At 39.1% G+C, this 26,979-nt stretch overlaps 1 long non-coding RNA gene across 1 annotated transcript; it reads right to left on the bottom strand.

The window, feature by feature from the left end:
- Positions 1-1,599: 1,599 nt before the first annotated feature.
- Positions 1,600-26,312, bottom strand: LOC148801559 (uncharacterized). The gene is made up of 3 exons (XR_016084507.1): positions 25,776-26,312; positions 4,555-4,694; positions 1,600-2,317 (listed from the first exon to the last, which is right to left on the bottom strand). It is a non-coding gene; the product is annotated as an uncharacterized LOC148801559 (long non-coding RNA).
- Between the last annotated feature and the right edge of the window lie 667 nt (positions 26,313-26,979).

Genomic DNA, 26,979 nt, shown 5'->3' with positions numbered 1-26,979 from the left:
CTGGTTAACTAGGACCAACCCGAATTGTACCTGTAAAGTCTAAACCCAACCATAATGTGACATCATCTATGGATTCGGTCTCTTGGTCCAATTTCCTTACTTCTTTTATCTTTCTGCTTTGAAAGGAAAATGTTTGTTCCCACTTCGGTATATGAGAACAAAGTTATGGTGGTTTAGAAAGAGTGAACTAAGTACGTACATGTAAGAAAGGATTAGGTTTAAATTATGGGTGAAGTTTCAAGTGTCATGCGTATTGTATGGTCTTGATTATGATGCCCAAACCAAAAGATATGATAGAGAAAAAAAGAATTATAACTAATCAACTGGCTCATAAAAGCACTAACCATGACATTCATGGGGGGGTGTTTATTAATCAAAAGTCTGGTTTACTCAATTAAAACTTTAGGCATGACCACATACCAAGTACCGAATTATTTCATTAACATTTTTGAACCGTGTGTTTGTGATAATTTTAATCGGTCTCACCATGTATCTTCTTATTCGGTTGAGCATACATCTATTATTTTAAATTTTATTTGAAAATGTAATTAACCACTTTTAAAATGTTGTTTTCTGAAAAATTAAAATACTACGTATCTCATATATATATATATATCATGGTTTTTAAAAATGAATCGGTGATCGAACCAATCAGGAGTCTGGTTACCGGTTCAACTGTTCTACCCGAACAGCTGGCCCATTCTAACAAAAAAATAAAAATTAAAAAATTAAAAAACGATAAAAATCGTTTGAACGGTTCAAACGACTAAAATGATTAATCGACTGGTTCAGCGGTTTGTTGATCAAAATCAACGGTTTTGGAGGAAAACGAAACCAATCAAGTGACCGATTCCCGGTTTTTCTGGTCCAATCCGGTTTTGATGTATATATATATTATATATAATTAGCTGGCACCTTAATTAATGAAATTAATTAATCGACAACTTTGGCCAACGGCCAACCCACAAACATTGGCAACTCGCAGCCGCAGGCGACAGGTCTAAATCCGAGTGGGTCTTTTCACAAGCAAAATATAGAGGTTGTAATCTTTCTTGCCACGTGGCAATATTCACGTGAATAACCTTGAGCTAGCTTGGGATGTACCGGATTTCTTTTTTTTTGGGGGGGATTGAAACAGTGTTGGATATTCTTATGACTCCTAAGGCCATACCACTACCAGGGAAGAGAGTTCACAGGCTTAGAAACAACCTTCTAGAAGTAATCACAGACGCGGAAGAATAATTGCTCATAAAAGGTGGATTATGTTTTTATAAAGGCATCAGAAACTGATATTCACAAACACGTTTGGCTAGGGCTGAGCAAACGGTTTGTTCGGTTTAAAATCAAATTTTTGGAATGTGGTAATCAAATCAAAACCGAACAAACTGAACTGAAATTTTTTTTCGGTTAATTCGGTTTTTTCGATTAAAACCAAAAATTGCAAAAACTGACAGGAAATTACAAAAACTGCTCATATCATGTTAAGCTTAACTCAGTAGAAAAAACTTTGTTGTTAAGCTTTAACAAAGCAGCTATGTTGTTCAGGTATGGGCTTGCAGCCTTGCACCCACCAAGCTCAACAGTAGTTCAGGACTTCAGTGTCCAGGTATACAATCACAAAGGACCGGTTACCGGTAATCCCTTGGGTATTGACTGTTAATCAGTCTGAGAAAGAACTTCTACAAGAGAAAATAGAATCAAGAGATAGAAATCGAACATATTATTAATATAACCATCAAGAGAAAAGTTGTATACATCTTCTTAGAGATGGAAATCTAGCTGCTTTCAATTCCCTTCCATCCAACATGAAGAGAGCACATACCAAAGAGAAACATCACACCAAAAGCAACCCAGATCTTCTCAGAGAAACGCCGTCAAATCTGCATTCAATCCTCTTTCAGAACTTGGAACCATCTCAAGATGTTTATGCCCTGCATGTTTACAACAGTACACAGACAAAGACAGTACCGATAAATAGAATCACAGTATGGGCTTGCAGCCTTGCACCATATTGAACTCACTGTTTTAGGGATGCTCTGCTATGTAGTGGAGCTAAGTTCATGTTTCATTTACAAAAAAAAAAAAAAAATAATAATAATAATAAAAATAAATAAAATAAAATCTTGCATTATGCTTGTTTGTAAACCATAAAAATAACAAATCTTGCATCATAAACCCAACAAAACCATGAATAGGTGGTCCAAGTACAAACCAAACATATCATAAACAAAATAAAATAAAAAAACAAATATTGCATTTATGCTTGTTTCTCCATGTTTTTCATGTTCTCCATCACTCGATGTTCTTTGTGTTTAACCTATAAGAGGATACATGATATTTAAAAATTATAGTACAAATCTAATATATTATGCAATGCAAGTATGAAATTTAAAAAACCTATCAAGTACAAGCACAAAAAGGGATAATTAAATATCAATCAGCAATCACTATTGGTTTTGATGTGACTGTTAACCTTTGATAAGTTTGAAAATTGAAGAAGAAAATTAAAAAACACTCATCTACAAATCATAAAGGTTAAACAATTATGATTTATGAAGAGAAAAATGGCAAATGACATGAAACTTAAATTGAAAAGATTGTTACCATTTTCAATTTATCAAGCTCCTCTATGTCTTCTTCAACATTAATGGCATATTGTGATGTTCGGATCCAATCTTGAGCACATAGAAGTGCTTCTGCTATTTTAGGAGTCAAAAAACTCCTAAATACATCAAGCACTTGTCTTCCAGTGCTAAAAGTAGGCTTTGAAGCAACTGTAGAGATAGAAACTACCAACACATCCTAAGCCATTTGTGAAAGGATGGGAAATTTGGGACAATTAACTTTCCACCATCCTAGGATATCAAAGTCATCATTTTCCTCTTCAGTATCTTTATTTAAGCATCTATTCAACTTTGATTTGTTATGTGCCCCTTCATTCTTTGACTTGTACTTTTAAATTGAGACATTGCCAACATCTTCCTTACTTGGGATGATTGTTCACCCTCTGTCTCACTTGAACCTGAACATTGGGTTTTATCACTAGTATGCCCATTTTGAGGTGCAATCATGTTCTTGTATTCATTATACAAATCATACACCAACTTCCTTAACTTTTTTCACAAGCTCTTCACCCTTGGCACCTTCATACATATCAGTAAGGGCAAACTCCACATACTCTAATTTCTGGCGAAGGTCAAGAATAGCTATAATATAAATCAATTTATTTATCTTTTCAATGTTTTCCCATTACTTATCGTACTTTCCTTTCATCATCCCTGCCATTTCTTTCAATTCTTTGTTCTCACTACATCCCCACTCTCTTAAAAGGTAATCAACTGAATAAATTTCTTGAAAAAAATGTTAGATGTGCAATACAAAGAGCTTAAAACCCGCAATGTGAGATCATAGAAGTGTTGTAGAAATAGCATTAGCCTCCTAACATAGGACCAATCAAAATCATTAGGAACCCCATGACCATCCCCCATCTCAAGTTCACTTCTAAAATAAGGATCATGATCCTCAAATCTCTCAAAGGCTCTTTCAAACTTTTGAGCCGTCTCCAACATTAAATAGGTTGAGTTCCATCTAATACTCACATCTAAACACAATAAACTCTTACTCTGAATTTTTTCAATCTCAACAAACTCCTTAAACTTTTGCAACCTTGTTGGAGACTGCCTCACAAACTTCACTGCTCCTTGAACACGATTAACAGATTCACCCATATCTTTTAAGCCATTATTAACAACCAAATTTATAATATGTGCAATACATCTCATGCAAAGCAATTTTCCATCTAAAATGCTAGTTCCCCAATTAGCAATTTTTTTTCTTTAAAAATGCAACTGCAACATCATTTGAACTAGCATTATCAACTGTAATAGAAAAAACTTTATCAATCCCCCATTCAAGTAGACACTTTTCTATTGCCTTACCAATAGCCTCCCCTTTGTGACTAGAAATTTGACAAAAATTCAAAATTTTTTATTCAATTTCCAGTCATTATCAATAAAGTGGGCTATTAAACACATGTAATTAATCATTTTCAAGGAAGACCATGTGTCAGTTGTAAGACAAACCCTTCGATATGAATTTTTTAATATATTCTTCAACTTCAACTTTTCATCCAAGTACAATTGATAGCAATCTTGAGCATCAGACCATCTAGATGGAATATGAAACCTTGGACAAGAAAGTGTCATAAATTTCTTAAAGCTCTCACTACCCACAAACTTGAATGGGAGCTCATCAATAATGATCGTATGGGTTAACCCCTTCCTAATAGCCTCTTGATCAAATTTCCAACAACTAAGGCCAAAGAGACTCATATTCTCACTATCTCCTTCCTTTGAGTTTGGGTGCAAATTCAGTTATGCTTGTTTCATATCCAAGTTATAAGGGTTCTTCTTGCATATATTCATGTGATTTCTTAGTGAGCCAGTCCCATTTTTTTTAGGGCCACAACAAAATTCCCTATCACAGTAGTTACATCTAGCTTTTGGCTCACCATTATCTAAAACAAACTTAGAGAAGCGTTCCCATACTTCTGACCTTAGTTGTATGGCTTTTCTCTTTCCTTTAGCAATTGTACTTGTAGTATTTGTCGAACCTGTTCGGCTTGAAGGTTTGGGATATGAATTTGCACCATCAATACTAGTTGTTGTATCTCCTTCTTCTGCTTGATGTGACATCTACAAACAAAGAAAATATATATTAGAACTAAAAAAGCAATTGAAAACTCAAAATGAAAAAAAATACCAGCCATATACTCAAGATTTATTTTATGTCAAACTTTGATCATGTCAAACTTTGAAATTTGATAAGAAATTGCAGTAGTTTATGGAGGAACCTAAAGCATATTCAGGTACAACCATAGAAGTTTGAACACATTTATTTTATGTATAAACACTGAAACACATATCATTCAATAAGAAATTCGGCTTATGCAAAATTCGGGTTCTGCAATAGTGTTTATGTCCCACCACTGGACACCTTTGAACTTTGATGTCCTTTTCTTTTAATGGTTTAGTTCTAGAAACCCAATCCAAAGCAATATAGATATGTCACACATATTTTCAGCATAAATTTTGTATGCAAATGTTTCATAAGAGCAAACTTACATTACACAATAAGGTAGATGATGCCGTTGCTAAAAAATATAGCACACTAAATAAATACTCCAAGAATCAACAATTTAAACAATTCCAAATCCCTATTAAGATAAAAACAATAATTTAAAATGAGAACTATGTAGATTGCAGCCACAAAGTGGCAAAAATAGAAAAAATAAATTTAAAAATGCAACAAAAATGAGAAGTTTTTTTTTTTTTTCACTCTCTTTGATCTCATTAATGGTGATTGAGGTTACCTCTCAGGCCATTTTCTGGGAAACATTTACCCTGTAATTACATTTATTATGTTTTTTTTTTATTTTTTTCAGTTAAATAAGATAATAATTGTTTTAGTCATAAAAGTTTTATTATAAAAAAAATATTTTTGTCCTATAAAAATATTGACATTTTTTGTATAGAATATATAACCATAGGAGATGAATAAGTGAATTGGATTGTTGGAATGCAGACCGATTCATTTCGATCACAAACTGTTAGATCTATGGCTAAATCTCATCTCATGGATCAATTCTCATGCATCAATTCACGCCATACTGGATTGAATGATTACAATAAATTATTAAGATATTTTATTTATAACACATCCACACCCAACAACTATTGAGTTTTTTGTGATTTACACCCTCTATGGTTTCAACGACAGTCGACAACTATGGGTTATGGGGCTTGTAAATTCAAGCACACCACATAAGATGACAATAGTCAACAGTACCAAATACTCCCTACTGCAGTACTGCCCTACATCTATCATCGGACCCAGCGCTTAGAAATCTTATGTATGCAATTAAAAGTCTTCAGGTCTTCTCAGATCTCAATCAGTCTGTAACTCTGTGTTCTATCAAAAACAGAGAAGAAGAAGAAGAAGAAGTCGAGACTCGACGGAGAACACAGACTGCCTGAGTGCCTAAGAGGCTGGGACTCTGGTCTCTGGACTTTGGAGAAGAAGAAGAAAAAGATGGTTTCGGGGTTACCTGGCGCCAATGAGCCGGTGAAGAAGAAGAACTGAAATGGCGAATTGCTGAACTGCCGAAGGGTCTCTATACTCTATAAGCGCCGAACTGCCGAAGGCCTGAAGCTGACTCTGTGTGGACTATGGACGTTAGGACGTGGAGTGCGGAAGAAGACAAAGAGTCAGAGTCAAAGTCTTACTCTTTCCTGTTTTGTTTTCCACTATTTTCATGACTAATACGAAATTACTAGTTATGTTTAGATTTTAGTTTAGAAACTTTTAGAGTTTTAGTTTGAGTCTTTTACGCTATTGCTTAATAAGGAAATTTGGCATATAGCCAAATACGTCTCGGGTCTTCGAATTTGAAGTTCGATGTATATTTATATATTTATTAATTATTAATTTATTAAATATTAATATAAAATAATAAATTATAATATAAATAATATAAATAATATATAATTATAAAACTAATTCGGTTAACCAATTTAGAAAACATGGTAACCGAAAACTGAAAAATCGAAAAATATAGAAACCAAATAAAAAACTGAACCTGACCGAACAACCGAATAAGCCGAAGTAATTCAACCGAAATAGAAATTTTGGTTCGATTTTTCAGTTTTAACCGAATTGTGCTCACCCCTACTTCCTACCAGCGATCTGCTTGTAACTCTTTTCGACAAACCATGCGAGTTTGAATCACCAACTTTAAGCTTGAAATCTTCGCCTCTTACCATCTCTTTCTACTCTTACCTTCTCTTCCTTTCCTCTTCGTTCTTAACTACATAACCCTACTACTGCATGCTCCCGTAGCCACCCCTTCTCCCCTCATCCTCATTTAGCTCATCAACCTAGGCTCCACAGGGTTCAGTGGGACGTAGCTTCCACCCAACCCTGTCCTCACATACCTACCCTGTTCTTGCATACCCCCTCACACCAACTCCGTTCTTGCATTTAACCTCTCCCTGTTTGTGTCACCTACAGTAAGATTCCTTTTAGATTTTTACAGTGTTCACTTTCATGTGTGCAACTATCTTATTTTGAGAATGTCTCTAAAAGGGAAAGAAGTTATTACCTATCCAGATTCTACACATTCAACTGAAGACTTTGAGACCTTCTTCTCACATGCAGTCAACGTGGAAGATAGGGATCGGCCTCTTATCTTCGAACGATTAGATGAAGCAGTACAACTCATAAACTTGACATTAAAGGGGCGTATCTTCCCACGTCAACAAGTTTCGGAAGAGGTTTTGGCTACACATGTTCAAAGTCAATGGAAAGATGCAGAGAATATAACGGTAAGGTTTCTCGAAGGAGGTAGCTTAGAATTTACCTTTCTTAATCAGAACGGCAGGCGCACAACCTTAGAATGAGGTCCTTGGTTTTACTGATCAAGTTGGATTCTTCATGAAGAGTGAAGCAATTCCAATACTGGTCTAGTGAACAAGGTCGAGACTTAGCGGGCCTGGTTGCAAATTCACATGATTCCCAAAGCCACAGTAGAAGAAAGCCGGGTATGTTTTCTTGCTAGTGCAGCTGGCACCATCGTCCCAAACCAAGATACAACTCCAACTGGTCATCTAATTAAAGGCCTCTATGTTCGTAAGAAGATTATCATTGATTTAAGATGACCATTATACACAGGCTTTTTCATTTTCTTTTGTGGAAAACCAGTTTGGATTTGGTTTTGCTATGAACAACTTTTGAGGTTTTGTACAAATTGTGGACTCATTGGTCAAATTGCAAGCATCTGGATTCTTCGTTCCCAGACCCACGACAATTCTTGGAGTCTCGATCCATCGATCATCCAAGAGAATGGCTTCGGGCAGAGTACAGACTAGAGAAGCAACTTAATATCCCAGTGTACTCGTCACCCAAGCCAAACACCAGTGGGAATTGCAAAGTCTGTCATAGTGAACAAGGTTCCGATGAGGATTTAGAAGATGGATTTGGGGTCTGGAAACGGCGCTGCATTGAACCATCAGGAGATCTCCTTGCCCTAGTTTCCAGCAACTCGCTAGCATCAGCACAGCGGGTCCCGATGAGTTCCCTTCCCCACATGTTTCAGCTTCCCACCGGACACCTTGTCACGGGGGTAATCGTTGGGGCCCCGTGCGGCACTCGAAATGGGCGAATAAGCCTACGAAACAAAGCAAACACACAAACAAAGGCAACAAGATGGCACACGAATTAGCAAAAGGCTACTTGTATTGCATTAATCAGTGGTAAGCACAAGCACACAGTACAGTGTCGAGGGGATCTCGTGCTTAACCTTTACACGCTTATGAGCTCACTCGACTACCTACCTCCCGTCAAAGAGTACGTTAAGCTTTTGGGGGAGTGACAATAGGAAACATCAAAATGATGAAAAAGCATACTAAGTAATTACAATAACGCCATTGGCGGTCCCCCTTACAAAATACAAGCAAAGCCCACCCATGACACACATGTTGACACCATGAAGGCACGCGGTTGGCACTCGGATGGCTCACTGTAGGAGCTTGATGGCACGACGAAGGAGTCACCTGTGACATTCTCCCCCACTCAATTCAATCTACATCCTCGGAGATCGGCTTCGGCTGGTTCCTTAGAGTCACTGTTGCGGAAGGATGGTTCTTCTGCTGCTCCCCGAACCGGCTGTCGTCCAAGGCCGAGGTGTATATTTTGGTGGCATGGTCGGGTTGGCTCATTCTGTAGGGGTTTCTTATGGCTAAGTCCTTTCCTGGCAGCCTCAAGGTATGTTAGTGGCTGGTTCTGTTTGGCTAAGGGGTAGGTTTGGGCCAGGTAAGGATCAAAATGGTGTTTTGGATTATTAAGGTGTGGATTCCCATGCATTTTCCCCAAGGGTATCTTACTGGGCTACTACGGGAACTAGCTTTAGGGATGATGTGAATGTGGTCCCTGGATGGCTTAGGTGGCACTCGCTCTCCCCGGTGATTGTGGTAGTAGATGTGGGCAAGGTTTGACACGGCCTTGGGTCTTTTTCTGTTGGGCCCACCAGTTGCGGGCGTTTGCGGCTTCTGCTGCGAAGTCGACTTCTGCTGATGTGGTTGGCGCTGAAGCTGATGCTGTTGCTGGTGTTGACTTGGGCGCTGGCATTGGTGTTGGCGCTGAAAATGGAACTGTCTTGGGGGTGACTTCTTCCTGGTGACGACTTCCCAACCAGTTCCAGTGTCGATGAGATGTACTTGACAGGGGTTCTTCCTTGCTGACGCAGAGCTGTCTTCATGGTTGATAGTTTCTTGGTACAACTGCAAGGCTGAAAGCTGCTTCCCAAGTATCTGCAAGGCTGATGAGACAGGAACCATGCAAGGAGAGTGTTCGTCCAGAATAAACAAACTGTTGATGTGTGGCATAAGTGCTGCTTCCGCCTGCTTGAGGAACTCCACTCCAAGAACCACCTGAAAATCATCCAAGGGAACCACAGATAGATCGATGGGTCCTTTCCATGGTCCAACTCGGAGTTCTACTCCACGGGCCGTGCCCTTACTGCTTTGGCCCCGGAGTTGACAGCCTTGACCCACACAGTTTGTTTGGTGGTGGTCAAGCCGAGTCGCTTTGCCTCTGCAAGCGAAATGAAGTTATGGGTGGCCCCAGTGTCCACCAAGGCTTGGGTCGGCCTCCCGCCGAGGGTGATGTCTACATAACTCAGCCCCTTGTGGGCTTTGGTGGGCCGCTTTGATGTGGCCTCTTTCTTGACCATGGCATTGATGAGTTGGAGGGCACCTACTCTGGGCGCCGCTGTGGGTTTCTCCTCATCACTCTCTTCACTATCGCTGAGTTTGGCAATGAGGGCAGTTATTTTCTTTTGGGTTGGACAGTCACTCGTCCAATGCTTCCCATTGCAAAGGTAACACGGCGCAGGAGGAGGTCTTCTAGTGGATTGGTGGCCCTGGTAGCTTGGGCCTCCTTGTGGCTTCTTCCCTTGTTGGTAAGTGTAGGGCTTGTTCGCGGGCACTGGCTTCTCCTTTGTAGGGGTTGATTGTGGATCTCCCCCACTCAAACTCATGGTACCTGGGCTGGATGGTCGACTGATTTGTCGTGCTTGGACGACAGCCGACCATGCCACCAAAATATACACCTCGGCCTTGGACGACAGCTGGTTCGGGGAGCAGCAGAAGAACCCTCCTTCCGCAACAGTGACTCTAAGGGACCAGCCGAAGCCGATCTCCGAGGACGTAGATCGAATTGAGTGGGGGAGAATGTCACAGGTGACTCCTTCGTCGCGCCATCAAGCTCCTACAGTGAGCCATCCGAGTGCCAACCGCGTGCCTTCATGGTGTCAACATGTGTGCCATGGGTGGGCTTTGCTTGTATTTTGTAAGGGGGACCGCCAATGGCATTATTGTAATTACTTAGTATGCTTTTCCATCATTTTGATGTTTCCTATTGTCACTCCCCCAAAAGCTTAACGTACTCTTTGAGGGGAGGTAGGTAGTCGAGTGAGCTCATAAGCGTGTAAAGGTTAAGCACGAGATCCCCTCGACACTGTACTGTGTGCTTGTGCTTGCTAGCTTTGGTTGTACGCCCCTTTGGGGCTTGTGTCTTGGTAGGTTCGTCAAGTGGAGCTTCGTCAGTGTCGTGGGCTTGAATCCGCCCATGTGGTGTGTCATCGGAAACGCCCCGATTGCTCTTCATTGGGTTGATGTAGGGACGAAGACGGTCTAGAGTATTTGTAGGAGCACTTGCTCTGATACCAACTGTCACGGGGGTAATCGTTGGGGCCCCGTGCGGTACTCGAAATGGGCGAATAAGCCTACGAAACAAAGCAAACACACACACAAAGGCAACAAGATGGCACACGAATTAGCAAAAGGCTACTTGTATTGCATTAATCAGTGGTAAGCACAAGCACACAGTACAGTGTCGAGGGGATCTCGTGCTTAACCTTTACACGCTTATGAGCTCACTCGACTACCTACCTCCCCTCAAAGAGTACGTTAAGCTTTTGGGGGAGTGACAATAGGAAACATCAAAATGATGGAAAAGCATACTAAGTAATTACAATAACGCCATTGGCGGTCCCCCTTACAAAATACAAGCAAAGCCCACCCATGACACACATGTTGACACCATGAAAGCACACGATTGGCATTCGGATGGCTCACTGTAGAAGCTTGATGGCGCGACGAAGGAGTCACCTGTGACAACCTGGCACCCATGCAAAACCATGCATGAAGCATGCATGACAACTAGATTAATGGCTTATTACTTCACCAAAACTGGTGGGCTGGGTACCACTAACTTGCTCACAGGCAAGAGGCGACGTGGCCGTCCGAGGAACTACCATCTGGATCCCTCATCCAATACTCTACTAGCAATTCACAAAGGCCAAGTGGCCGATTACTTTACTGGTGACCTGCTACCCCCATCAAGCCTTCTAACCCGCACAACAATGACATTTCCCTACCCCACTCTACCTCACTTGCAGCCCCTTTTCTCTGCTCCCCCTCACCCCTCACCCCCTCCCACATAGACCTATCCCTTCCCACAAACATGGTAGCAGCTACGTTCCCACTATCGCTGTCTGCGGATGCCATTTCAATTGCTAAAAACAACCTCCATTTGTCATTATCTCTCTTCTCTTAGCACATCTTTTATAGCAGGTACATTTCATTATTTTATTTTTCACTATTATATTACTAATTTTATTGTTACAGTTCTACACTCACATTCCCGTGATCATGAAAATCATTTCATGGAACATCTGAGGGGCAAATGACCAGAAGAAAGTTAGAGAACTATCAAAGTTATGCAAACAAGAAAAGGCAGATTTCTTATTTCTTTCAGAAACGAAACTTTCTTTGAGTAAAAGCTCCTCTCTAGTCAGGAAGCTGGGATTTGCTCAATTTGTGGCTCATGAAGTTTCTGGCCAATCTGGGGGTCTTCTCTATTGCTGGTCCAACTCCATGCAAGTAACCATCATTCAAGTAGACAACCATTTGATCCGACTTGAAATCGGAAATTGTCCCCCGGGAAACCCATGGCACTTGCTACTGTACTATGGCCACCCTGTCCATCACCTTTGAAAGGAACTATGGCAAAAACTCACTCAATTACTAGCAAACCTCTCTTTAACATGGCTCCTCACAGGGGACATAAACGACATTTGTAAAATAGAAGACCATAAGTCCTTCAAAAATTCCAGACCTTTCCTATCAAAACATATGCAAAAATTCATAGACCACTTCAACCTCACTGACATTGATTTCATAGGTCTACCCTTCATGTGGTCAAATGGTCAATAGGGCCCATCAAAAGTATTGGAAAGGCTGGATAGAGCACTAGCTACCTCATCCTGGTGTAAGCTATTCCCCAACCACTTACTCCTGCATTTCCCAATCACAAGCTCCGACAATGGTGCTATCTCCATTACCACCAACCCAATCACGCGTCACCGGAAGCATCACTTTCACTTCCTACACTTTTGGACAGACCACCCTCAGTGTAGAGAAGTTGTCTCAGACTCTTGGAACCAGTGTATTCAAGGAACTCCAGCTTACCAAGTCACCACAAAGCTGAAGGCTTGTAAATAGGCTCAAGTCCTGGAACAGGAGCCAATTTGGTCATATACAACTTCACATCCAAAAACTTTCTGACCAAATTTCATCCCTTTAAATGAATGAATTGGACCGTCACCTCCACAAGCAGCTCCAATCTCTCAAAGACCAATACAACTATTGGCTCCTGAAAGAAGAACAACTATGGAAAGTTAAATCACGTGAATTATGGTTACAGGAGGGTGATAGAAATATAAAGTATTTTCATCACATGGCAAACTACAAGAATACCAAAATCAACATCGATTGGATAAAATCTCCAGCTAGTTCATGGACACCAGATCGGGCTTCTATTGTCCAAGCTTTCAAGCAATCAATCCTAGACATCGGAGGTAAGCAAGAGTCATTTGATCCAAGCATGCTATTTGATATGTCACTCCCTACTCTATCCCCCTCTCAACAGGACTCTCTGCTTCTCCCACCCTCTCTTGAGAAATTAACATAAGTGGTCACCCACATAAAGCCCTAGGTCCAAATGGGTTCACACCATACTTTTACCAACATTTTTGGGACTTAGTGGGACCGGATATCTTTGATATGGTTCTGAAATTTTTCGATTCAAAGTTCCTGCAAAAAGAAATCAATAATACAAACTTGGTCTTTATTCCCAAGAACAATCAACCGGTGGATACCTCAAGTTGTCGCCCCACCAGTCTCTGTAATGTGATTTACAAGATTATCACCAAATGGATGGCTTGTCGGCTGCAACCTATATTACAAGAGCTGATATCCCCGTACCAATCGGGTTTTTTAAAAGGCAGACAGATCTTTGACAGTATTTTGTTGGTGAAAGAGATACTACATAAACTAAAAGGCCAAAAAAAGGGGAAAGGTTTCATTGCCCTTAAATCAGACATGTCGAAAGCGTTTGATCATTTGGGCTGGTCATTCTTGTTTCACACTCTTCAGAAGATGGAATTCCCTAAGAAATGGTGCAACATGATATATCAATGTATATTCACGGCTATCTTCTCAATCAAAATTGCAGGTGAATCTCATGACCATTTCAAATTGAACCAAGGAGTACGACAAGGTGACCCCATCTTGCCATACCTATTCATCATAGGTATGGAAGTCCTTACACAACTGCTGAACCAAGCCACTGTCTTTGGCCAAATTGAAGGAGTCAAGCTCAGTAGGAACAATGCTCCTATTACACATCTTCTCTTTGCCGATGACTTTATTCTCTTTTGTAAAGCTAACATGCCACAAGTCAGAGCTTTGCTCAACATTCTACACAAGTTTGAGCCCATGACAGGTCAAGAGATTAACTATTCCAAGTCGAGCATTTTTTTTTTCAGCAGAAATGTACCTTGTTAAGATCATGAGTTCCTCTCCCATGCACTTCATGCTAAAAAGTCATTGACTGGATCTAAATATCTTGGAGTACAAGTGAGGGCAAATATTCGGCTAGGTAGCTCTCACAAGGAAATTATTGATAAGGTGCAAAAGAAAATTAACTCTTGGAGCTCTAAACTTCTATCTCAAGTTGGTACCGCCCTAGTAAAATCGGTGCTCCAAACAATCCCTACTTATTCCATGTTAACGACTATTTTTCCCAAGTCCATAACATCCAAACTTAATAAAATGTATATAAGCTTTTGGTGGAGCCAATCTTCGAAAACCTCATATCATACCCTCCCATGGAACAAATTATGCCCAAAACACAAGGAGGTTTAGGTTTTAGATCTTCAGAACCTATGAATCAAGCAATGTTTGGTAAGCAAATCTAGAAATTGTTAATAGAGAGAAGAGGGCTCTAAAGCGCACAGATTAAGGCCAAAAACTTTCCTCGCACTTCCTTGTTTGCGGCAAAGAAGGGTGAGCTAAGCTTGTAGTGGTGGCAACAAGCCCACCAATTACTCCCACTTCTGTGCCCCAATATGCTATGGTCGGTCAAGGATGTCATGGAGATATCTATTGTATCTGATCCATGGATCCCGTCTCTGCTTGGTAACATTCCACCTCTGAATTCTCCTCTCTCGCAACATCAAGTTCAGGATCTGAGAGTCTTAGAACTAATGAACCTAGACGGCTCATGGGATCTTCATAAGTTGTAGCAATTCTTCTCAGACTCCACCACTTCCAACATTTTCTTAGTATCTCTGGAACATGGCCAACCGAATGACCTCCTAGTCTAGAAGGATAATGCTACAGACATTTATACAGTCAAATCGGCATACCACTCTTTATCCTCTTTAGGAGCTTCTGCGTCAAGTACATATTTCAATCGGAAGCTTGTATGGAAGCTCAAAGTGCCATTTAGATTCCAAGTCTTTCTTTGGAAGACTCTTTGGGATGGGCTACTTACAAAAAATAAATGCTCCTCATGGCTGAACAGGGAAGATAGGTTATGTGTGTTCTGCAAACTCCAAGAAGAAACAACTCATCACCTATTCTTCGGATGCCCTTTCTCCCCATTCACTCCATCATCATGAACTGGTACACTTCCTTGTGCACACACCTGGGTAAACATCAAGCTCTAATATGTCTTAGTAAATTCTCTATAATTATATATCACATATGGAAAGCAAGAAATAAGTAGATTTTTGAGAATGTCATGCAACATCCCACGCAAGTGGTAAACTTAGTGATAAGTTATCACGTGGAGTTTTCATCAACCCAGCCTAGGCATCATCACCAGAATCAGCCATGACAAAATGAACTTCCCACTTTGTATATTGATGGCTCTTTTGATACAACTACAGATAATGCAGGACGAGGGTTCGTCCTCCAACATCCACATGAGCATTTCACCATTGCTGAAGGCAGACCTTCTTGGGCCCTTACTAGTTATGATGTCAAAATTCAAGCCCTACTAGGCAGACTACACACGACACTTTCCAATGGCATCTCCCATCTTTTGGTATATTCAAATAATGCAACTTTAATAGAGTTGGCAAACAATGACCGAATATCCTAGTGGTTTGAGCAGCTACATAGAAGACACCTGAGACGTCTAAAGTTTGTACATATTATGAGGCAGCACAACCAAACAGCTCATCTTTTTGCTTATTTAGCCTGTAAGGGTCAATTTATATTGCACTATAACTCCAAACAATCATAGCATGTAACTTTTAACATATAATATATGCTTAGTTCCTTTTTTGGCAAAAAAAAAAAAGAAAAAACTCGTAAGGCCATTAATATACTCATAGTATGTGATCATAGTTCACATCACATCGTATAAAATTATAAGGGGGAGAGGGGCAAAACATAAATGAAGTACGGATGTGCCCATAGGGGGCCAACCATTGAGATGGAGAGTGGAGATGGGGAAATTTTACATGGAAAATTATATTACAGTGGGGATTTTCTAAACCATAGGGGGGGCATGGCTGCCCTGGTCCCCCTGTTGGTGACATCCAAATATAAAGCGGGATCAATATACATAATTCCAGCTCACTGAACCTCATCAAGTACATCCTAGTATATCCATATCCTTTTTTGAAAGATCCCATATGCATTTCATTTGGTCATTCCCCTAATATATGATTTGAGAAATCTAAGATACGAGTGATAAGGCGCATAAATGAGGCTTAATCTCGAGTTTTTATGTACTGTTGGATGGAATGTTCAAGGAATTCATCGATGATTTAGATTGGCACAAAGGATTATGGAAAAGTTTGGGTTGGGACTGGCAGTTGTCTCCTAATAGGATTAAAACTCCTTGACGAGTACGACACCTCCTTTATAAATAGTTAAGGCACTACTAAAAAATGGTACACACACTTAGGGGTGGAAACGAATCAACCTTTTCATGAGCTATTTGAGTTCGGCTCGTGAAAAGTTCAATTCAACTTGGTTTAAATTGAACTTCGAGTTGGGCTCAAGCCTAATATATAGGCTCATTCGCTAATCGAGTTGAGTTCGAATCACGCTCGAGCCTAACATGTTTTTGGCAAGCCAATATCAAATAGCCAAATATTCAGCTCGATTCCACCCTTATACACACTATATCCCTCTTGCTTTCATCGCTGACCTAGCCTTCTCTACTAGATCCAACTAGGAATGGCAACAGGGTGGGTTCAAGGTGGGAAACCCCTCCCCATTCCCGCCCCGTAGTCAAGATGCTCTGCCTCGTCCCCAATGGTGGGGCGGGTTTGGCACATAGTACCCACTCACCAAATAGGATTATAGGAATTTGGTGATACTTTAGAAATGGAATTATGGGATCCTAATATTTTTAGAATTTGGGAAAAAGTTAGAGGTATTTTAAAAATCAATATTAAATCTAGGGATGTTTTACTAATTTACCATCGGGTTTGGGGCAAGTTTGGGGATTATATGCAAGTCTCATCCTCGCCTTGTCCTTGATTTGGGGCAAAAATATGTTCCCCATCCCCGTTTAAGATTAGGGAAAACCCACTCCATTTGGGACGGGGTGGGGCAGGGCCTAGGCCTATAAACAGAGTGAATTTGAATTGAATCAAGTCATATTCAAATTCAATTACAAATTAATTTATTCAAATTCGATTCAATATTCATCAAATATTTAAAACTATTACCTAAATTCAAATTTGGTTAAAGAACTGAACATTCAAATTTGATCAATTGTATAAACATTGAAAACCCTATTCTAAAAATCGAATTAAGAAGGACGAAACCCGCTGGCGTTGTTATCAACTATGAACAAGAAGGAAAAACCTCAAAAATAAAAAACCATAATGAAAAAGAAAAAATACCTCAAAAATCAAGAACCAAAATGAAAAGAAAAAAAAAACTCACAAAACCTTGAACAAATAATGTGTACAGAGAAACAATAAAGTAAGAGCATGAGATCTTTGATGATAACTCCAATCCATAGAAGTTGAAGTTCAAACATAAAAAAATGGAAATGCCATGAAACCCCTTTATCTTCAACAATACCTAGTTCGAAGTTCAAACATAAAAAATGGAAATGCCATGAATCTGATGAAACTCCTTTATCCTCAACAATACCTAGTGTTTCTATCCCTTTTCTATCCACTAACTTTGAACAATAGAAGTTAGAACTTAGAAGTCAATGTTTGAACAAACACAATAGCTTCAGTCTTGTAGAGTTACAAGTTTACAGGGGTGGAGAGATAACAAAAAGGGAGGAAAAGCAAGGGAGATGTGAGATAGAGAGGTCGGTCACTCGGTTCTGTAGAGTTACAAGTTAACGGGGAGGAGAGATAATAGAAAGGGAGGGAAAGTAGGGGAGATGTGAGATAGAGATAGAGAGGGGTTAATGAGTTACAGTACGTGCTAGTAAAAGTGACATAAAGCTGTAAAAGTAATAAATTCTTATCTATCAGTTGTTTTAGTTTTATCTTTAATAATAAATGAGACTTTCTTGTAAAAGGTAATAAAGACATGTAAGAGATAAGATCATTTATATATTTTATTAAATTAATTTATATTATATTATATTTCATTTCATATGTTAATTGAATTCGAATTTTATCGAATCGGACCAGCTTAGATTTGAATTTGATTCGTTAATGTCAGGTTTCAAATTCGATATTGGATACTCGAATACCGTTTACACCCCTAGTAGGGACCCCGTTTTATGGGTAAAATTGACATCCATAGATCCAGGGCCTCCTGCCTACTTACTAACATAAGCATAAGAAAGTTATCCCTAGGGACACACCTTAGGACTCTCTTTTGCAAGTGCCTTCAAAGGCAATTCAGTTCATCTAGTTTCCAATTCCCTCTCACCTCTCCTATCTATTGCATGGATTTGAACTAAAAAACCTAACACACTCTCAACAAGTCTCTACAACTACAAAAAACAGACCATAACCAGACCCCCCCCCCCCCCCCCCCAGACACACACATACACACACATACACATACACATCTGATGTTGGAGAATCAGCCCATCATGTAGGAATAATTTCAAAACCTCCAACATCGGGTTTGAAGACTTCCTCATCCTATTGACTCGCAACAATAGAGTTCCTTAGAAACAAGGTCAAGATCCAAAACCTTTAATTGGATAGAATAGTCACATTGACAACCAAGAAAAACAATTACCCTTGAACAACTAGCATCCTTAGTTCCTACATAATTGAGCTCATCGCTCGGATAAAGCAACAGACCCCGCAACCACAATGACAACAAGACCATGCTTCGGATCCATTGAACAAGGGACCAGATAGCATGAACCCTTCGATGACCTTTGGGGCCAGATCTAGAGCCAACTTAATGGAAAATGAGCGTTAGTCCCCAAAATTGGGTTGGAAACCGAACCTCGACAAAAAGCTCAGGGACATGCAAACTTGACTTTCAATGATCTAGGGAGGAAGAAAGTTGCAATTCAATCTTGGATAGAAATTATCATAGGACCCTCCCTTCATCATATTCCTAAGCATACAGGCCTAAGACGACACAAGAGATCCCATGGACCACCTAGAAAACTCTAGAGACCTCGTGCTTCTTTAGGATATAGCGAGTGATCACCTATGGGGCCTTTCAAGTGACATTCGTGGACACAAGTCGACAATAGTTCTTCGAATTGTTGCTTGAGTCCAACAGGTCATGGGATTAGTTCGCCAAACTGTTTGTGAACCACTTCATCAACAATAGGAGGTATAGAAGAACCTTGACATCGCTAACGGCAGCTTGGCAGAAGCAAGATAAGCCACTACATGACTATGTCAAAAGATTTAAGGTTGAGGCCTTAGAGGTGAGGGACCTCAACCCCTCCCTCGTAGTAGTTGTGCTTATTAATAGTGTTCAAAACAAAAAGTTCAACTTATCCTTGGCGAAGAAGCCATCGAAACATATGGTTGACCTCCTTATCCGAGCCGAGTACATCAAAGGAGGCACAACACACCACTAAGTAGCAGAGGAAAAAATATTGGACTGAAGAAATAGAGAAAGAGATAAAAAAAAGATCATAGGGACAACCACCGATGAATCTCATCTTGAGGTGATGACCTTAGTCGAACTCCAAAGGCCCTAACTTATCATCACTCCCTGAATGCTTCTTGCACGTAGGTCCTCCTTGAAGTCCATAACAAACATATGAGTGGTTTGAAGGAAATAGACACTGAGAGCATGAACCTAAGCCAGAAAACTAGTAGACATTTGGAGTCATAGCTATCATCTTGAAGCTTATGAAATACACACTCGACGCTGAAGGCCAGGGCGATCCCTTACAACATTTCCTAGTTGAATATTGAATATCAAATTTGTAATATAGAAAATTTGGTTTTCTTTCTAAATCCAATAATCTTCCTTTTTAGGCAAAACTGCAAGGCTTTGAGCCCTTAAAAACCTAATTGAATTAGGCGCGATAGGGAACAATGGAGAAGCATCAAGGATGCCAGACTAAACTATTGATTCACTGGTCATACCATGAGCCAAGAACTAGTCACCAATATAGACCTAACTCGACCAAGAAGGGATGAATGGTTCAACAAAAGAATAGAATGGCTGTACCCCTTGAATAAAGGCCTCTCATAGGCCAACTTGATAGAAGCTCCTTAACGCGTACTTCAGTGTTGACTAGCAGTTTCTCCTTATTGGAAAACACCACACACACATAGAAGAACTTCTCCTTCCAACCGCAAATGGAGAAGGGTGCTTCGAGGAATTTTGTGCCCTTATTCTAAGCTGATAAGTAGTACCACCCCTTGACTAGGGGTGGTTCTTCAAAACGAACAAATCCTGAAACACCCCATGCGTTTTGCCTGACTTGATAAATCTGAGTTGTGCATACAATTGTGACCAAGAACCTCATTGAATTCAATACCTATTGAGAGATGGTCAACCGGTGAAGCATCAGAATCTGAGCCTATTGCCATATTAGAGCAAGAGAACAAGGTGATGACAAGAAGAGGGCTATAGTGTTAAATTGGGCCTAACCTGAGCCTGTCCAATTTTCACCATTGCTTAGGATTTGACTGAAGCCTCTTGCCATATTAGAGAGCAATGTTTAGGTGGTGGATTGAACGATTTAATTGGGTGGGTCACCGTGTTTCCAACTGTGTCGTTGCATTTGTATTTAGCCTCCTCCATATAGTGGTCATCTAAGTGTTTTTATATCAAAATCTTTTTTGGTTGGATGGTACAAATATTTCCAATGTGTATAGAGGTGTTGGAGGAAACATTAAAGGGTGTTTGACAATATAAAAACAAGTGCACATTAACAAAAGCAAAATTATATTGTTTTTGCTGGCATGCCACTTGTTTTTGTTTTCAGAAACAAAACCAATCATGTTTTCTTATAACACCCTTAAAATGGTATTCTTTCATAATTTAGGGACATTTTCACTTTGGTTTTCTTATGTTGTGTTTGTGTATATAACGACAATAAATAATTGTGCATTATGTTGTCTTAAAACATTTTACATATTTTTTCATGATTTCCAATGCTAAATTCGAGTACAAATTAACGTTCACACTAGGGATGCCAATGAATCAGGCTTGATGTGGGTTTTGTCTCAAATAGAACCCAACCCAAACCAAATACAACCAGGCTAAACAAAGAGGGATGCCAAACCCACCCTATCTCATGTATAGCACACCTATGCTCAACCAAGCTTATCAATACAAATATTTCAATTCTCCAAAGTCAATGGGTTGTGTTGGGAATAGTGTGGGTCCACCTCAACCCAACCCAACCTTAAACTTGATTAAGGTTGACCTTACCCACCCTAAACCAATAGAGTCAAATCATGCAAGTTTACCACTTAACCCCACCTACACACTGACATCCCTATATAGGTGAGACTAAAAATGCTCATGGTACTGAACACCATTTAAGGGGTGTTCTACAATATGAATGCTTTTGTTTTAGATATTAGATTAGTAAAAAAGTAATGACTACTAGTGGAAAAATAATTTGACTTTGGTGAGTTATATGAATAATCTATTAATTATTGCCTAAAGTTAATGTGGTTACTTAAATTAAATATAGACTTTACTTAAGTAATTAAGTTGACACTTTTGTTTATACACCTGCATGACTAGAGAGACTTCTCATTTTCTTTTTGTACCAAATAAAGAAAAACTTATTATTTAGGCCTCACTCAAGAATACTTGATAGGAGTAGTAAATGTGTACATGCAATGTGATAGTTTAAGATAACAACAATAACAAAATAATTTTAGTGTTCTGGTTGGATTTCATGTAATAAAAACAGGTAGTCTAAGCAAGGAATACTTGTGGATTTATTTCCTTTAGATATAAAAAGAGTAGTTGTAAGATAACATTTATTTTTGTTTAATATGATTTTTTTTTTATGAATGAATGACATTTTATTAAATAGAGATAGAAATAGTACAAGCATGAAGCACCTTAAGAGGAGGCATGAGCTGTTACCTCCCCTTAAAGGTGGTTCCAAACCCAACTCTTTTCAGATTGTAGTTACAAATTTGCCAAAAACAGAGAATCCCTTGAAACCCCTTGTTTAGCTAAATAATCTGCCAAAGCATTTGCCTATCTACTAACCCATTGAAAGCTAATTGACATGGTTCTCGTAAGCCATTTGACTTTTTTGATGATGTCCCTATATCTCCAAACAACAGTATCTAGGTCTGACATCCATCCCACTATCACCTTAGAGTCTCCTTCAACTATCAAATTAGTCACTCCAAGTTGGTTGGAAATCTGTAGTTCTTGTACCACAGCTAATATCTCATCCCTTGTAGAGTCTCCATAACCCACTGGACCTGAGAACAAGGATAGAATGTTTCCATCCTTATTCCTCAAGATACCTCCTATATCCGAAAGTCCTGGATTGCCTTGACTGCTCCTATCAAAGTTCAACTTTACAACTCCTTTTGGAGGGGGTAACCAACTTGCTGGTGTTTTATTTTTCTTGGATGATGTGGAGGCTACCGCTGCCTAACTCCTTCAAAGGTCATCACTAGAGTAATCCACAAAGAGATCAGTAGTTTTTAGCCAAAGGATAGACCTTGATAGTAAACAATCTTTTATTTCAGCAATGCTTCTCTCCATCTCCTGGAAAATTCTAGCATTTCTTTCCTCCCAAATGGTCCATAAGAGGGCTGCCCTAATACATTTCCGCATTACTTTCTCTTTCTCTGTTGGCCAACCATTTTTGTTTAATATGATGAATATATATATATGATGTCTCCGAATTTTTCTATAAACTTTCTCATTTTATATAATTTTTGTATTTTGATCAAATTTTAAAATGTTATTATTTAATTATCATGAGTTGACCCATTTGACTTAAACGATTAATCCAACTCAAACTAGGAAAAATCTTTTACTTTTTAGGTGATTCTAAATTTTGTATTTCATTTGTTTCATTTAAAAACAATTTTTCTTTATCATACTTTTGGGTTTAATATGATGAATATATATAATATTAGAGATGTGTACACAATTTTTTATAAACTTTATTCATTTTATATAAGTTTTTATATTTGTATCTATTTTTATTTTTACTATTTAGTTATGAAACGTGGATTAACCCATGTAACTTGGATGGTTGAACTACTAGCCCACCACTCAAATGGATGAATGATTTCATCTCTAAGTCCATTTGAAATTTTTATGCCATTTTGTCATGGGAAAAAGTGTAGATGCACAATTTATAAATTAAAACCCCATATAAGCCTAGATAGAATTTGAAAGTTTGTTGAAATTTGGGCCATTATGCTTAATTTCATATTTCCATGCCACATCATCTTATTTTTCTTAAAAGATGCCAATATGGCAATCCTATGCACACCCTAGTACTCTCTCTCTCTCTCTCTCTCTCAATGACCACTCTTGCCATCTACCTCCTCCATTTTTGTCTTCCACTCAGTGATGTTTCTATTCCTCTGCCTCTCTCCCTCCAAACCTTTCAAAACCTTTCTCAAGGAAAAAGAAAATCTAGTTAGATTTGATCCAATGCCCTCCATTGTTTCATCCAGATTTGGTCCAAGTCCCCCCATGTCACCAGACTCACCACCTCCTCCTCTTATGTCTTTCCAATGACCCCTTGTGAGTGTTGGAGAACAGCTCACTTGGATTGAAATGGAGTTTCCACCCATCAATTATGGAAGTGGAGGTGGTGGAACCTCTAAGAATAGCATCAAAATCATTCTTATCAAATAGTGACTCCCATAGTTTAAGGCATCGACTAAACAGTGCAGGTAAGATTCGAATGGGAAGGGGAAGGGGTTAGTCACCCCTCTCCTAAGTCCAAAAGGTGGGGCCTACATGGTATACCAAATAGGCATAATTGCAAATGCATAAGAAATCAAAAGCAATAACGATAGAGAAAAGTAACAAGCTGAAAACAAACTAATAAAAGATAATCTACCCTATTATTTATTTATCTTTTTATATTATGATTTTATCATTTGTTTATGTTGTTCCTTTTATGGAACCCTATTTGTATATTTATTTCATGGAATTACTTTTTTACTCATTTACTTATTTTATTTTCTATTTTTTTTTCAAATTTTTATATATTTATTTTACTATTTTTTATTTTTCTCTTTCCTTTTTCGACAATTCTTTTTTTTTACCTTGATTTCTCTTTTATTATTTTTTATTATTTTCGCTTTCAGTGGTTTATCCTCTTCTGCAAGTATATCTTATCTATCAAGCTAAACACTAGAGTTTACCGATCACATCTGTTATTATAGATTTTCACATTGTAGGTTCATGTTGTTCACCATGACTACATTAACACAGAAGACGCTAAACTAATGCTACAAAAACACCCACGATGAGTTCACAACTCACCACAGACTTGCAATGAGCTCAAAGCTTGTGCAAGCTTGTGATGAGATCAAGGTCACCACAAACCTGTGATGAATCCCAAGCCATCACACCGGTAACGAGCTCAAGGTCACCATGGACCTGTGATGAGCCCAAAGCCATTGTGAGCTTGCAATGAGCTTAGAGCCATCATGAACTGCGATGAGATCAGAGCCATCGCAAATCAGCCATGAACGAAAAATATGATGATTGGCCGATGTCGCTCATGATAGGATGCCCGGTAGGATTAAGAGAGACATGTAAGACTAGCACTGACATCATCCATGCCACACCAGTTTAGGATACCAGCAAAAGGAAGTAGTATACGTGTATTATGAGAATCATCAAACGAAAGAAAACCTTATCTTGGAGAATCTCATAAGACACGTGGCAAAACCTTAACAGTGTCTCCCTGACAATTAACTCTAAATCAAAGATTCCCTTTCCAAGTGGAAATCAAACTCCTTTGACTCATTCCTTTCAGGACCTTGGGATCTCACCCTATAAAGGGACACGTGAATCATAACAAACACACGATTCTCTATCAATAGAAGCCCTTAGCCTGTCCTTTGCTCCTAGCCTTCCTTCGTCCTTTAAGGAGACCACTGCACGTAGCCTTACCACACCACTCACACCAGAGTTTGCCGATCACATCTATTATTACATATTTTCACATTTTATATTTTTATTTTAAATATGCTTGCTTTTTTTGTTACTGATATCCCTATTCATTCTAATCTAAAGATAATGCTCACTCCTAGTTTTGTTACCTCCCCCGTCTTCATTCTCTTCCCCATTTTAATATTGCATTTTTTTGTACCATTATCTATTTTCCTTTTCTTCATGTTCATCACCCGCAGGGTAGATTCCTGCTTACAAGAGAGCTCAAGTTGACAGCCTTCCTCGACCTGGGTTAGGATCTCAAGGAATCAAGAAAGGTATCTCTCAACACAATCTCAAAATCAAACAAATCAATTACAACTCATGCCATTGGAAGAGTTGTGTAGTAGAGGCACCCAGTAAACTTACAAATAATAGAGACGAACACCATATATTGATCCTAAATATTACAGGAAGAGCAGACAGTAGATCAACAATGACTGAAAAATAACAATCAAGTATTAAGCTTCAAGATTGATCAATGGAAACAGAGTGAGATGAGTAGCAAATTAATGATGGAGAGGAGCTAACGAATCCGGATTAGATTGAAAGCAGAGGAGGGAATTGATAAGTGTCAAAGGTTTTGCTAGAATTGTTCAGCGGAAGCCTCTTCACTAGTTCCGATTATTCCTCCCTTCCCCACTCAGATCTTGGTTTCTTTGTGGCTAAACGCAGTGAAAAACAAAACGGGAAAATAGAGAGAACCAAGAAACACAAAAAAAAAGGAAAATAAAGAAAAATAAAATACAGGGGGACGAAAGGAGAGCTTACTTGGATTGGGATTTCGTCCTGGATACAGTTAACAAAATAGTGGAACTTTGGCTAGGATTCCAATTTGAAATTTAATGCTGCAACTAGGAGTGTGCGTCTACGACGTTGGTTTCACCAAAAGAAGAGAAGAAGATGACTTCAAATGATAACCGTTAATGCTATTTTGCATGAGTTGAGGAGAGGAATCTGATGACAATGTTTAACGTTGATCCCTTCCAATCAGTAAGGAAGATGTGGACAGGGGTGTGGCAAATGATTGGGGAGTTCAAAGATGATAATATAGGATAACGGTGATGGGAAGCTAATGACGGAATAACAGTTCTAGTGAATGAGAATGGAAAGCAGGAGGAGGACTGCCATTGCTAACTCTCTGTTATCGTTAAGAAGAGGATTAACAATGACAAAGATGGAAGGTAAAGAAGAAAAGAGAAAGAAGTGTTGGAATAGAAAGGAAAGAGAGGAGGAGAACGGAGTGGGATTAGAGGTAGAGAATGACTTTGATGCCCCCGCTTTGCGTTCGTCTTGAGGAAGAAGACGGTCTACACTATTTCCTTCGGGTGGTTTTGGTGGAGATTGGATTACATTTATAGATGTATAAGGGGCATTTTGGTGATTTCAAAGATTTAGTGTCATTTCGGTAATTTTGGAAAAATAGGGTCAAACCGGGGTTCTTTGATGGATTGTTGGGTTGAAGATCAATGGGTTGAGATGGGTCTGACTTTTGTGTGTGTGGGCTAGTAAGATTAGACGAAACAAAATCTTTTTAGATGGATGAATTAAGTAGAGGTATTTTTGGCTAAAATTTGGTAGGGTGGGATTTTGGGGCATTCTGAGTTAATTGGTGGGGTCAAATTGGGCTAAATGGGCCTAGATCAGGCAAATTTGGAAAAGGGGTTGATTTGATCGATCTAGAGCCTTGAAACGAAATCTTTGTGTGATGGAAGGGTAAACAAAGGCAGTTTTGGGTGAATTTTACAAGGTAGGGTTTTCGGGCAATCTGAGGTGATTGGTAAAGTCAAATTGGGTCAACTAGGCCTAGATCAGACGGATTGGGAATCCAGTCACTCTAAAGCCTTGAAATAGAATCTTGGTACAATTGAGGGGTAAATGGAGGTATTTTGGGTAGCTTGTAAACGGTATTTGAAAATCTGAATTCGAATCCAAGATTCGGCATAATCGAATCGAATATTAGGTCAAATTCGAA

The sequence above is a fragment of the Nelumbo nucifera genome, chromosome 3, assembly GCF_055504915.1.
Source record: "Nelumbo nucifera cultivar China Antique chromosome 3, China Antique-T2T, whole genome shotgun sequence".
Classification (NCBI taxonomy): domain Eukaryota; kingdom Viridiplantae; phylum Streptophyta; class Magnoliopsida; order Proteales; family Nelumbonaceae; genus Nelumbo; species Nelumbo nucifera.
The sequence above is the reverse complement of the archived record's forward strand: the minus strand, read 5'-3'. Positions and strand labels throughout refer to the sequence as shown.